Source organism: Lutra lutra, chromosome 12 (assembly GCF_902655055.1).
Source record: "Lutra lutra chromosome 12, mLutLut1.2, whole genome shotgun sequence".
NCBI classification, from domain to species: Eukaryota; Metazoa; Chordata; class Mammalia; order Carnivora; family Mustelidae; genus Lutra; species Lutra lutra.
In genome coordinates, this window is record NC_062289.1 from 68712517 (window position 1) to 68725066 (window position 12550).

Consider the following 12550-nt stretch of genomic DNA (forward strand, 5'->3'; position numbering starts at 1 on the left):
AGTGATGGCTCCTGGATCACCACAGTCGGAGAATCTTCTCCTAAGGGGGAAAACAAACAAACAAACAAACAAACAAATAGGAGAGAGAGGTGGTGTTATGAAAGACAAGGGACACATGAGACCCTGCTTTTATGTGCCCCCCCCCCTGCCATGATGCAGAGTACCTTTCCCTGACCTGAGCCATAAGAAAGGAGCCAAAGAAGAAGCACCTTCCAGACCATTGTGGGGACCCTGAGAGTATGTGGCCTCCATAGGCTCTTAGGCTGGAGTGGGTTATCCCCAGGATTTTTCATGTCTCAAGACCTATAAGGAGGAGAAGGTGCTTCATGCAAATCAGCTTTCTCTCTCTCCCTGTCCCAAGGCGACCCACACGTCCTCTGGGAGATCTTAAAAGGGGCAGATGTTGGGACCTTACACACACCAATGACTGCTGTGTGACCTGAAACACAGAGTGCCAGTAGGGAAATTTTCACCAAATCAGAATTTCTACCCTGATTGGAATATCTGAATCATGTCTCAGTGCCTCTTCATATCTGGTCCCCCACATTCTATGTTTCTCAACACTGAGACTGCACACAATCTAACCTCAGTCCCAATTCTCCCTGGAGGTCAAGGTCAATTTTTTTTCATGTGATGATATGGCTTCTAATAGCTCATATTTTAAGTCATTTCTGCACCTATTAGCTCTGTTTGTAAATGAGAACTTCTTGCAATTTTTACATCTGAAACTCTTCTGTTGGGTTTTGCTCCCTCCAGGGAGTTGTTCGAATGACACAATGAGTTTAGACTACATGTCTTTTATTTTAATATATATTTTAAACCATCTCTGTCCTTGCGGCTTTCAAGAGATTGTATCTACAATTGTGATTCCTCAATTTGACTATCAGGTGCCTTGATGTATTTTTGGAATTTATAATCTTGGGTGGAGACTGTTCAGCCTCTAGGACATGAACGCTGGTTCCATTAGTGAGCCTGGGAAATTTTTCTTGTTCCACTATATGTTCTAGACTTCTTTCTTTCTCCTCCCCTTCAGGGATTCCAATAAACTTGATTTTGGCCATTCTAACTGGTGTCAGGTGGTATCTCAATATGGTTTTAATTTGAATCTCCCTGATGGCTAGTGATGATGAACATTTTTTCATGTGTATGATAGCCATTTGTATGTCTTCATTGCAGAAGTGTCTGTTCATATCTTCTGCCCATTTTTTTACATGATTGTCTGTTTTGTGTGTGTTGAGTTTGAGGAGTTCTTTATAGATCCTGGATATCAACCTTTTGTCTGTACTGTCATTTGCAAATAACTTCTCCCATTCCGTGGGTTGCCTCTTTGTTTGGTGGACTGTTTCCTTTGCTGTGCAGAAGCTTTTGATCTTGATGAAGTCCCAAAAGTTCATTTTCGCTTTTGTTTCCTTGCCTTTGGAGACATATCTTGAAAGAAGTTGCTGTGGCTGATATCGAAGAGCTTACTGCCTATATTTTCCTCTAGGGTTCTGATGGATTCCTGTCTCATGTTGAGGTATTTTATCCATTTTGAGTTTATCTTTGTGTACGGTGTAAGAGAATGGTCGAGTTTCATTCTTCTACATATAGCTGTCCAGTTTTCCCAGCACGATTTATTGAAGAGCCTGTCTTTTTTCCACTGTATATTTTTTCCTGTTTTGTCGAATATTATTTGCCCAAAGCGTTGAGGGTCCCTATCTGGGCTCTCTACTCTGTTTCTGGTCTATGTGTCTGTTTTTATGCCAGTACCATGCTGTCTTGGTGATCACAGCTTTGTAGTAAAGCTTGAAATCAGCTACAGAACACTCATGAATGAATTTGAAGAAGACACAAAAAAATGAAGAACATTCCATGCTCTTGGATTGGAAGAATAAACATTGTTAAAATGTCTATACTGCCTAGAGCTGTCTATACTTTTAATGACGTTCTGATAAAAATTGCACCAGTATTTTTCAAAGAGCTGGAGCAAATAATCCAAAAATTTGTATAGAATCAGAAGAGACCCCGAATCGCTAAGGAAATCTTGAAAAACAAAAAAGAAACCTTTTTTTTTTTTTTTTTTCAGGCTTTTGTTCTCCGGAGGTTTTTATGTGTTTTCACTTTTTTTTTTCTCTCGCCTTGACCGCTTTTGATGGATTTTGTAGGTTTAGATGAAAGCAAACTGCATCCTGACCTCCCTCTCAGAAAGAAGACTCAGCCTGGTCCCCTGTGGGTGCTGCAGAGCCCATATAAATTCCCCCTTGGCCGCTGGCAGAGCAGGTTCTGAGTCGCGGTCCCTGGGGATGCAGGGTCTTCTGCTTGTACCCAAAACCATGGCAGTGGTGGCTGTCTGGGCAGTTCCAGACCACCAGAGAGGTTCCAAGCAGTGATTGCACACTGAGATTTTCCCTCTGGCCCGGGCTGGGAGTGCCTGGTCTTTCTGGGTCTAAGAGCGCCGGGCTTGCGTGCACCTCTCTCAGCGGAGGCTGTGGGTCATGCAGGCGTCTCAGGCTCTGGTAGCAGGGCGCAGGTCCGAGAGAACCAGGCTGGGCCTTTGCGCGCCTCTCTCAGGGGAGGATTTGGGGCACGTGCGTGTCTCAGGCTCTGAAACAATGGCGTGGGTCTAAGATCGCCGGGCTGAGCCTTCGTGCAAATCTCTCAAGAGAGGGTGAGGGGTGCACGCATCTCAGGCTCTGTAGCATGGATCAACATTCTGACATCTGGTGAGGCTCCCAGCCCCTCACAAGAGCCAGATCCCATGCGTTCTCAGGCGCGCTGGTGGCTCAGGGACCAAGACTTGGTTTCTCCGCCACACTCTCTCTGGCTCAGCGCCAGGGGAGACTGTCCTGGGTCCGGAGACATAAGCCCCTGTCCCTAGCCACCCCGATTCCCACAATTCATGCCCCCCACTAGCCTTTGCTCTTTCTGAGTGCTTTCAACCAGTCTCCAAGTTAATTCTGGTCCCCAAATGCAGGGCACTATCATATTAGGGGTATTACTTTCCAATCAGTCGCCTCTTGTGGCTTCCTCCCCCCCCCCCCCTTTTGTTTATCTTTCAATATCAGTCTGATGTTTCCACTCCACTTTACCTGCCCACTGGCGTCTCCTACCCCTGTAGAGATCCAAACGTGTATAATTCTGATCTCAGGCTGATTTCATGGGTGATCGGAGTTTTTTGGCAGGTAATCAGCTCACTTTAGGGTACAGGTTGAAAGGGTGCCTCCTCCTCCTTCCCCGCCATCTTGTCTACCCCCATACCTAGCTTTTCTTACCCCCTTTCCATGAAACTATTGCCACTGGTAAACCAACTGCCATATGGATTTTCATAGGGGCATCTTAAACCTGGTAAACTGAATAACCTCTGAAAAGTCATGCTTCATAGACATATAATGGTAATGTCAATGCATAAGGATAGCTGGATTTAAAGTTTGACAGGTTTCAATTGTTCGGGCATATCTACAAGCATAAACTGATAATTGGTAAGTCAGCCTCCTATCATCTATTGGTTGCCTTTGGTCTCTGAGACATTCTGGACCTGATGTAAAGTCATTACAGTCAGGGACTGTCCTAAAGTGAACTCTGAGGTTCCTTTTACCAGGAGGGCAATTGTATGCTCAGGTAAAGCCTTTGTTTGCAATTGTATCTCAATAGTGGTGGCTTCTAGAATCAGTATGACTATGAGAGATAAAACTGTTAGGAACCCTATTTGTTTGAGGTCCAGCCTTAATATCCTAATGACAAGGAATCACTGGTAAGTGGAAGAAAACTTGTCAAGAGACAAGGGCATCCCCAACTACCTCATCCAATCCAGCTCAAAAGAAATTGGGGTCATCCATTATCTTCATAAGTCCATAGTTAACCCTGTGGAGTGGGGTATGCTCAGGCTTTGAGGAAATGATTTTGTCATCCCAGCCACATAGAATTGGCCATGTGCTAACTGAATTATACAATTGTTGTGTAATCAATCCTGTTTTCCAGTTGTTCAACTAATCCTGAGACCATGGGGTCCTGTTATTATCCCCACGAGTAACAAGCCAGGAGATTGCATGAGTTGCTGTGGTAATTTTTCTGAAGATGACCTCAAGTTGTCTAGCTTAAGTAAACAACAAGTTGTTAAAGATAACCTGAGTTAAAATTTAATGTCAGCAATGGTGGGTTATGGAATCATACATTTGTCTTTAAAAGAACACCCATTTCCAAAGATAACCAAAATAGGACTGATTTATTTGAAAAACAAGTCCAGTTCTAACTTGCTTGGCTGAATTATTTACATAGCTCAGCAAGAATAGTGATGGATCATACTGATCCTTTTGAATCTGCCGTACTGGAACTTTTATAAGTAATCTCTAGGTTGAACTTCCAATTGTCTCTCCAGGTCAGAAGCTGAGAGAAGTTATTGCCAACAGACATGCCTGCAATACCTGTAGATTTGGGAAGATTACTCTGCCTGAGGTCCCCAATATATCCTAAGGTTCCTGCACCTGCCACAAGTGACATTCTTTATACATTTTGTGAGGCTGCTGGGAATCTGGAAGCAACGTGCCAGGCCAACATTCTCAAGGGGCTTGATGGCTCCAGGTTTCATAATACCATCCTTAGTTCCTTAAATCCATTTGGTCCTATCTGAGTCTATCCATATCTCTCTGAAAGATGACATTCCACTCACAGCCCTGGTAAAAATAACCCATGTTTCCAATGATGTCCTGTTACTAGGAGAACAGATTCTGATTGAAGTCATGCAAATGGCTATGATTGCCATGGAAGTAAGAATACTTACTGAGACCTTTTGAGTTTGAGGGTTCAGGTAGAAAGAAAAGTTAGATGCTTTAACTTCCTTTTAAATAAACGTGTTATCACATTTCTGTAAGTCCTAGATATCTAGCATCCTAGTCATTCAGGCCCAAGTTTTCCTCAAGTTGCAACATGGTGCTTGCAGCCACAGTTACTCTACTGTGGTGTCTGCATGCTCCAGAGGTTGAGCTCAGATTTGGGGTAGCCTCTCCTCCCTCAACCGATTTCTGCTGCAGAAATACACAGGCTGAAGTGGTTCTGTTTTATGGTGCCAGTGCCAGTGTTACGCCCAGCACTGGTTACATTCTTGTGCATGGGAGTGACAGGCAATTCAGTGACTGTGCCATGGGGTAATACAGCTAGGGTGGCTGCTGGGCATCAGTTAGATGCCAGGGTGGTCACAGGGCCCTGGCCGCCCTGCTTCTTCCTGTATCTCTCATGCTTTGCATTCTTGCTGGGAACTGGAAAGACAGAGCAGTAGCAGCCCCTGCAGCGGATAAGGGAAAAGACTGGAAGGCCACTTAACCCCACAGTCCAAGGTGGGCTCAATCTCACAAGACAATGGACTATTGAAGGCCCAGAGCACTGCTTCCTCTTCAGAGTGCCAGTTATCAACAGTGACTGGACACCCACCTATGGGTGTGGTGGTTGATTCAAAGGACCCCCAGGGGTCCCAGTTATGTCTTCTGCTTGGGTGAAGTAGTCTTCTGTTTTGGGGGCCTGCAAAGTTCAGGTGCATAGAACAGTTCCTCCATGTATATTTTTTCTCCTTTTTTCAGTGTTGATCCTTTTCAGGATAACTCTTCTGGGCCAATATCAAACTGCAGATGGAATGCAAAGGTGCTCCTGGCTCCCTTTCTCTGAGGACCTCTGCAGAATCTGGTGCATCTGGGTCTTGGCAGACTGTCATGCTGTGTATCTGTACATGACAGTGGGTGGAGTTGTATGATATAGTAAGTGACATGTAGTCTGGGGCAGCTCTTACCTAAGGCCTGTGGGTTATTGTTGGAAGTGCCTTCTGAGGTCTTGAGATGGGGATTTTCTTGCAGGACCAATGTGTAGCATGAAGAATGTGAAGCTTCCCATGGGCCCCCAGGACTGAATGAGGACTACACTCCCAGTGTCACTAGGGCCCTTTCCATGAGTATCCTCCTCTGTGACTGCTGGGTCTTCCTCATGCTTGACTGTCCCTTCCCCAGCCTCTCTGAGAGTCCTCAACATGCCCTTCTCTGTAAAGGAACACATGAGTGTTGCAGGTGGTGTGGCAGAGACTATGTGCTCCTGACTCCCATGAGAAGTGATATTGCACAGTCCACACACTGTGGGCAGGACATGAGCAAGTGAGGAGCAGACAGAGTGGCCTTTCCCTGATCGTCTTGCTACACATGGATGATAATTGACAGAATATCAAGCTTGCATGGGGAAATGGTGGCATGAGGTGACCCACTACATCCAACATGGCTTCTTGGAGGCTCAGGGGACTTGAGGAGTTGGGTAGGTCCCAAGGGAGTGGCAGTCATACATGTATGAGCTTGATAATGGGACCTACTTGATAACAGGGATGCAGTTCTCAGTGTGGTGAGTTCTCCTGCTCACATGAGCCCAGGGGCTTGTCTTATTTACTCATTTCCCAGATGCCTGAAGTAGGAGATTAGGCCATCCTACCAATATTTCATCTCAATTAGTGATGTTCTGGGAAGTAATCTGTTGGCTTTGAGGTTGGGAGCACAGAAGTGGATCCTACAGAGTGAGGGGATCAACAGCCCTCAGAGCCCTTTTCCAGAAGAGCACATTGGATATGCTTCCTGGGGTGCAGTACCCTCCCTCCAAGTTCAGGAGCTGCTGGATAACAAAGCCCAACCACCACAGAGAGTTTTACAGATCAGGTTCAGGTTCCTCAGGGGATGTGCTCAGGGCATCCTAGTGCCTGCAGGAACTATGAACTTCCTCTCATCTCCTCTTTGTGCGAAAACACTAGGGCAGCACCTCAGGTTTTGTGTGGCTTCCTGAGGTACCAACAAGTAAGTCATGATAGAGAACATGTATGGATGCTTGCCTGCCCCTTTTTCTGCCAAACCCACCCCATTCCTAAGTCCTCTTTTTCTGATTGTCAGATTGATTCCCTTGTCTTTTTGTTGTTGTTTGTTTGTTTGTTTTTCTCTCAAGTCCACTGAAGGGAAACCTCCTGAGAGATGAAAGGAAGAACAGAATTGAGCATGACCACAGTCTCCCCAGGTAGGAAACAGCCAACTCAGGGCACCCTGAGGCCCTGAGGCCCAGCCTCCTTTTCTGAGACCCCTCAGACAGTGTGAGCTGAGAAACAACATTGTGAAACAATGTCATTTGTTCCCGGAAGTGTTATAGAAGATGAATGGAAATGAGGGGACAGTAATGTGGCAATTTCCCCCCAATTTTAAGTGTATCCCTGAAAAATGCCCAGTGGTGTGGCCACTGAAACACAGGGTGCTTGCCATTGCTCCTGCTGAGCTTTGCAGGAAAAGTAATGGGGGGGGGGCACATAGGGCCCTGGGAAGGCCTGAGGAAAGTTCACATGATCAGCATGACTGGTGGGGAGCATGGCCAGTGCTGTGTGCTGGAGAGGTGGGTTATGAAAGGAGCAGTGACTCCCTGGCCCTGCTTCCAAGAGAGTGTCAATAGGGATGTGACAACAGGTGTGTGAAGCAGGCCCATTAACACCTTTACACAGTCCTCTAGAATCCGGGATCACCACAGAAGTTCTCCAGGGCAGCTGCATGTGGGGCTTTTTCCTCTGGAAGCACATTCATAGGTCAGACTAGAGTGGGATGTGAAGGTTGACAGAAGCCTATGTAGTGAACCCATAGGAAGTATGCTTTACCTTCTCCAGCTCTAGGCACCCTCTTGAAAGTGCAACAAATATGACAGAACCAGGAATGCTTGGTACAAGTCCTGGCTGTTATAAGGAAGAGAGTTTACTTGTCTTTCACCTCCTGGCTCACACTAGAACTTAGTATCCATTTCTCTTCCACAGGAGAGAGTTGCTGTGGTCCCCAAGTCATGTCCATTGTAGGCCATGTCAAGAATGTTCCAGAATCTTTCATGCACAATCCCACAGTGCCAGTGACCAGTGAAACCAAGGTTTGACAGTGGGCAGCAGCAAAGGGAGGGAAGTATCAATTTTATGAGAATGATCATTAAAATAGCCAACCAAAGAGTGGTAATTTCAAACACAGCATACACGAAGGGCCCATGAACACCATTTCTGTTCTTTTCAGTCAGAAAATCTGAAATGAACAAATCAGACCTGTCACCAATGTGTCCCTTTCTTTTCTAATTTCTTATCCACCTTCTTCATCCTCCAGAGCAGCAGGGGCAACCCCATGTTCCCCAGAGCCATACCCCACTGTTCCCTTCCTCTGTGCCATTCCCTACCTAAAGAGAAGCCCTCATCACTGCTGGAGTCCTGTATGATCACCACATACAAATCTATAGTAACTAAAACAGGATCAATCCTATTACTAGAGAGACTGACTCACCCATTCCTCCCACTTTACTTGAGATGGCTCTGGGCCTTGCAGCATATGCCTAACCTTTCTGGTATGTTGTCAGATGTTCACCGGGCTGGTGTAGTCAGAGCCCTTCAAGGAGATAGGGATCAGAGTTTCAGTCCTTCTACTGAGACCGAGATGCTATAGGAATCATTTCCATGTCACCTCTACATGCCCTTTACAGCTCTCCCCTCTGAAATGTCAGAATCTGAAATTCCAGCAGTTACAGGACACTTGACATGTGGCTACTGTGAGTGAGGAAATGGAGGTTTTCTTTTCTTTTATGATATTAGTATAATTCATTTAGGTAATGAGTAACTGTGTAAAATGGATTGTAGACAGATTCCTTCCTGGATAGCACAATACTGGAAGCCAACAATGAGCTAGATATCATTCCTGCTCCCCTGCTCATTTCTCTGGCATTAATTGCTGGCCTGATAGAACCATTATATATGTAAGAAGTTCCTGGGCTCACACACACCTGCCAGACACTGCTGGAGGCCTTTGGACACCAAGAAAGTAAGGTGAACCTCCAGTTCCTAGAATAAATGGTGTACATATTCAATGCAACACAATGTGATTTTATAGAAACAGAAAAAATTCTAAAATATATATGGAACCACAAAAGAACACCAATAGCCAAAACATTCTTGAGTATGAAGAATCAGGTGGTGGCTCCATTGATGCAACTTTCCAATACATTAGATCACTTCACTAAACACATTGGGCACTGCTGGAATAGAAATAGGAAGGAACATGTTGGAGCAAAATCGAGACCCCCAAATAAATGCAACCATGATAGCATAATGATCCTTGACAAGACTACAGATTAGAAAAAAACATGCCCTTCTGAAACAACAAACAGAATGTAAAGACAACCTATATATTGGACACAATATTTGCAATCCTTATATCAGAAAAGTTGTTCATTTACAAAAGGAAAAAAAAAAAAAAAAAGGAACGACATTTAGCCAAATTAGAGAATCAGGGAAAAGACCTAAATAGACTTTGCTGCAAAGGAAACAAATCACTGGCCAACAGACCTGTGAAAAGATGCTCAGCATAACACATTGTGCGGGCAATGTAAATCCAAAGGACTTCATCTATTAGGGTAGTTAGGACCCAAACTATAAATTCCAGCCCAAAACCCATGTTGGAAGGGTGCAGGAAATTTGAGACTTTATTTGCTACTAGTGGAATGCAGAATGGTGCCAACTACCCTGGGAAAGTGTTTTGAGTGTCCTCAAACAGTTGTGAAAGGAATTCCCAAAAATCCAGTACTCGCATATCTGGGGAAACAACCAAAGGAATTTAAATTATTATATTAAAGATACATCTATAATCCCATCTCCTTTGCAGAATTATCCAGAATCCCCCGGGTGCAAAAAATAGCCCAGTGTTCAGTGACAGATGAATTTCAAGGAAAAATTGGTATATCCATACAATGCAATCTTCTTTAGCTTTTAGAAGAGGAACCATACCTGTCACTGTGGACACATGAATGTCATCAAGGACATGACTGTAAGTGAAAGAAGCCACCCACCAAAAACCCCTACCATCTGATTGCATTTACAAGAGGGCTCTAAACTTGTCAGAGTATGGAAGCAGAGAGCAGGGGGTGGCTTCAAGGAGTTTAGGGAAGAAGAAATGTGGTGTCGCTCTTCCATACTGGTGGATATTGAGCCATGCCAGATGGAAGAATCTAGAGATCTGGTGCCAGACCAGATGCATAGAGTTGACAATAGTGCGCCTTACACTTGGAAATTCATCAAGAGGGTAGATGCAATGTTACGTGCATTTATATCACAATAGAAATCTACATAATCTTAAGTATGAAGCTGAAAGAACTGACAGGGTTTGGTGGGTGTGAGAGAGGGGAAAGGTCACCCAGGTAGATGGAGGAGAGGATGACTGAAATCTACTCTATCCAGGTGTTGAAGAAGACTCTAGCAAGGTGGCCATGTCCTTTCTCATCCCCATTCATGAAGAAGCTCAGTATTATGCTATGTGTGGGTGATGTGGGTTCAGGTAATACTGGTGCTACTTATGTTGAAACTGTGCAGTCAGCCTCCAGCAATGGAAACCATTATGTACAGATTAAGGACTTCTAGGTCACCCTTCTTTCAATGGGACAGTTTTTGGAGCAAAGAAATGACACTTTGCAATCAAGCAGTCGGTGTGTTCTTGTGTCTTTGAGAAAAATGTGTATGAAAATAAAGTTCTATTAAAATACAAGTTTCTCACAACTTTATGCTACAAAGAAAGCTCAGAGTGTAAATTGACTCTGTTTCCATTTATAGTGACTTAAAATAACTACCTTGACTTGCAACTTGCAAAAGCCTTCAGAATAAAACAAGCCTCTCTTTCACTCGCAAATGGACAGGGAAGTGTGTGGTGATTCTCCTGTCACACTGTTGAGATTTTTGTTTGTTTGTTTGTTTTCCTCACCTTGCAATGCACAAAGCATCCTTCCTTCTTCCTTCAAAGAGACCCATGTACCTCAGTAACAGGGACTGTGAAAAAACAAATTTGTATCTTTGTGTAGCAATCCTCTTTTTAGTTAATGATGAGAGTTGTTTTCCCAGTGAATTGATGTGTATTTGCAAGTAATTAATACATATTTAAATTGTACATGTTGAAGAGTTTTCACATGCATATATATTCATGATGTGACTGTGATTAGAAATTTCATTGTGAAAGCTGACAGCATTAACTGCAATGTTAAAGGGAATGTACAACTACAGGAACACACCATTCACCAAACTAACACACACACAGATCCTGAGAATCATGGCACATGAATTCACATGTAGACACACCTATTGTCCCACACAGAAACCTACACTGCCTAAGGGCAGAACAGTAGCTTCCAGGGACAGGGTCATTAGGCCACACATCTTTACCCAGAAAATCCCTTTCTATTCCTATGACCCTTATTGTCATTCCAGCAGGACCTGGAATCATGGTGGCTTTCAACATTGAGCCTGCAATAAAGCTCTACACTTCCCACTTTCCACTTTCCAATTCCCACTTTTGAACAACTGAGTGACTTTAGAATACATAATACTAACTGCTCTCACTTTCCATCAGGTGCACCTGTGATTTCAGAGAGGAAACCATGAACATCAAATCATGTCGACAGAGGCCAGCAAAACCCAAAGAGTAGAACAAACCTAGTCATGGACAAAGGCGTCAAATCTTCCTATAGGTGCATCTTTTGGGTCCATTTGACAAAATACTTGGCATGGAAGGATGGCTGTTACCCGTGAAAAAGCTCAGCACAATGCAGAGTTTAAGTAATCCTATTGTTTTTTTCAGTATCTTTGGAGTCATGTATCAGTTGGTAATAGACTCTCTGGACAGTCTCAGCATCAAGTAAACTGTACATGCTGAGATTTTAAATATGACTTCTATTAAAAGAGAAATAAAGCAATGTTGTAAATCTCACATGAAGAAAGGCCGGCTTTCCACCTTGGGGATAGAGGGTCCTCTCCCTATATGCAGTACATGGAAAGTTCACCCATCAGGCCATCCAGAGAAGCTAGGTAGATATACACAGAAACTGTCAGGACACTGGTGGGGCTACTCAGGAATTGCTCAAGGAGTTTTGCTTGCTGTGAGCATGTGCACAAGTGTGTGGAGATGGGTAGTTAATTACTATGGACTGAGCTGCCGCTGGATGAAGAAAAGTCAGGGGGAGGAGTAGGAAAGTAAAGAGAAACACTGCCTCTGAATTTTAGCTACAGGGAATTGAGTCAGGGTGAAATAGTAAATCTGAAAGAAAGTAAGCCCTAAATTTCATGCTATGTTTTACTGACAGAGCCCTACATATCCTATTGACTCTTTGAAGATCAGCAAAACTGTGACTGTGTTGTGGACATTTTCAAAACAATTTCTTTGTCAGGGTAAACATGTGCTCTTCCTACCTATATCCTATCTCTTCTATACGACTTCAATTTATTAAAAGAACACAGTGTTGCAGGGTTGCATTCAATCCTAGGAAAACTACCCGACAGTTTTATATTTGTTCATGAATCATTTATCATGAGGAAGAGCAGAGATACAAGATTTCAACATACTGAAATCCTGCATTTCAAAGTAGCCACCATCAACAACGTAATTTTTCATTCCAGCCTTCCTTTTCTGTGCAATGTGTCTGTGTCCCTTGAATCAGTGGATCACAGCTAGTGGCAAGATTGTCACTGAGGGGAGGCCTGGCAAGAGCATGGACACTCTGTAATTTGGTTATGCAG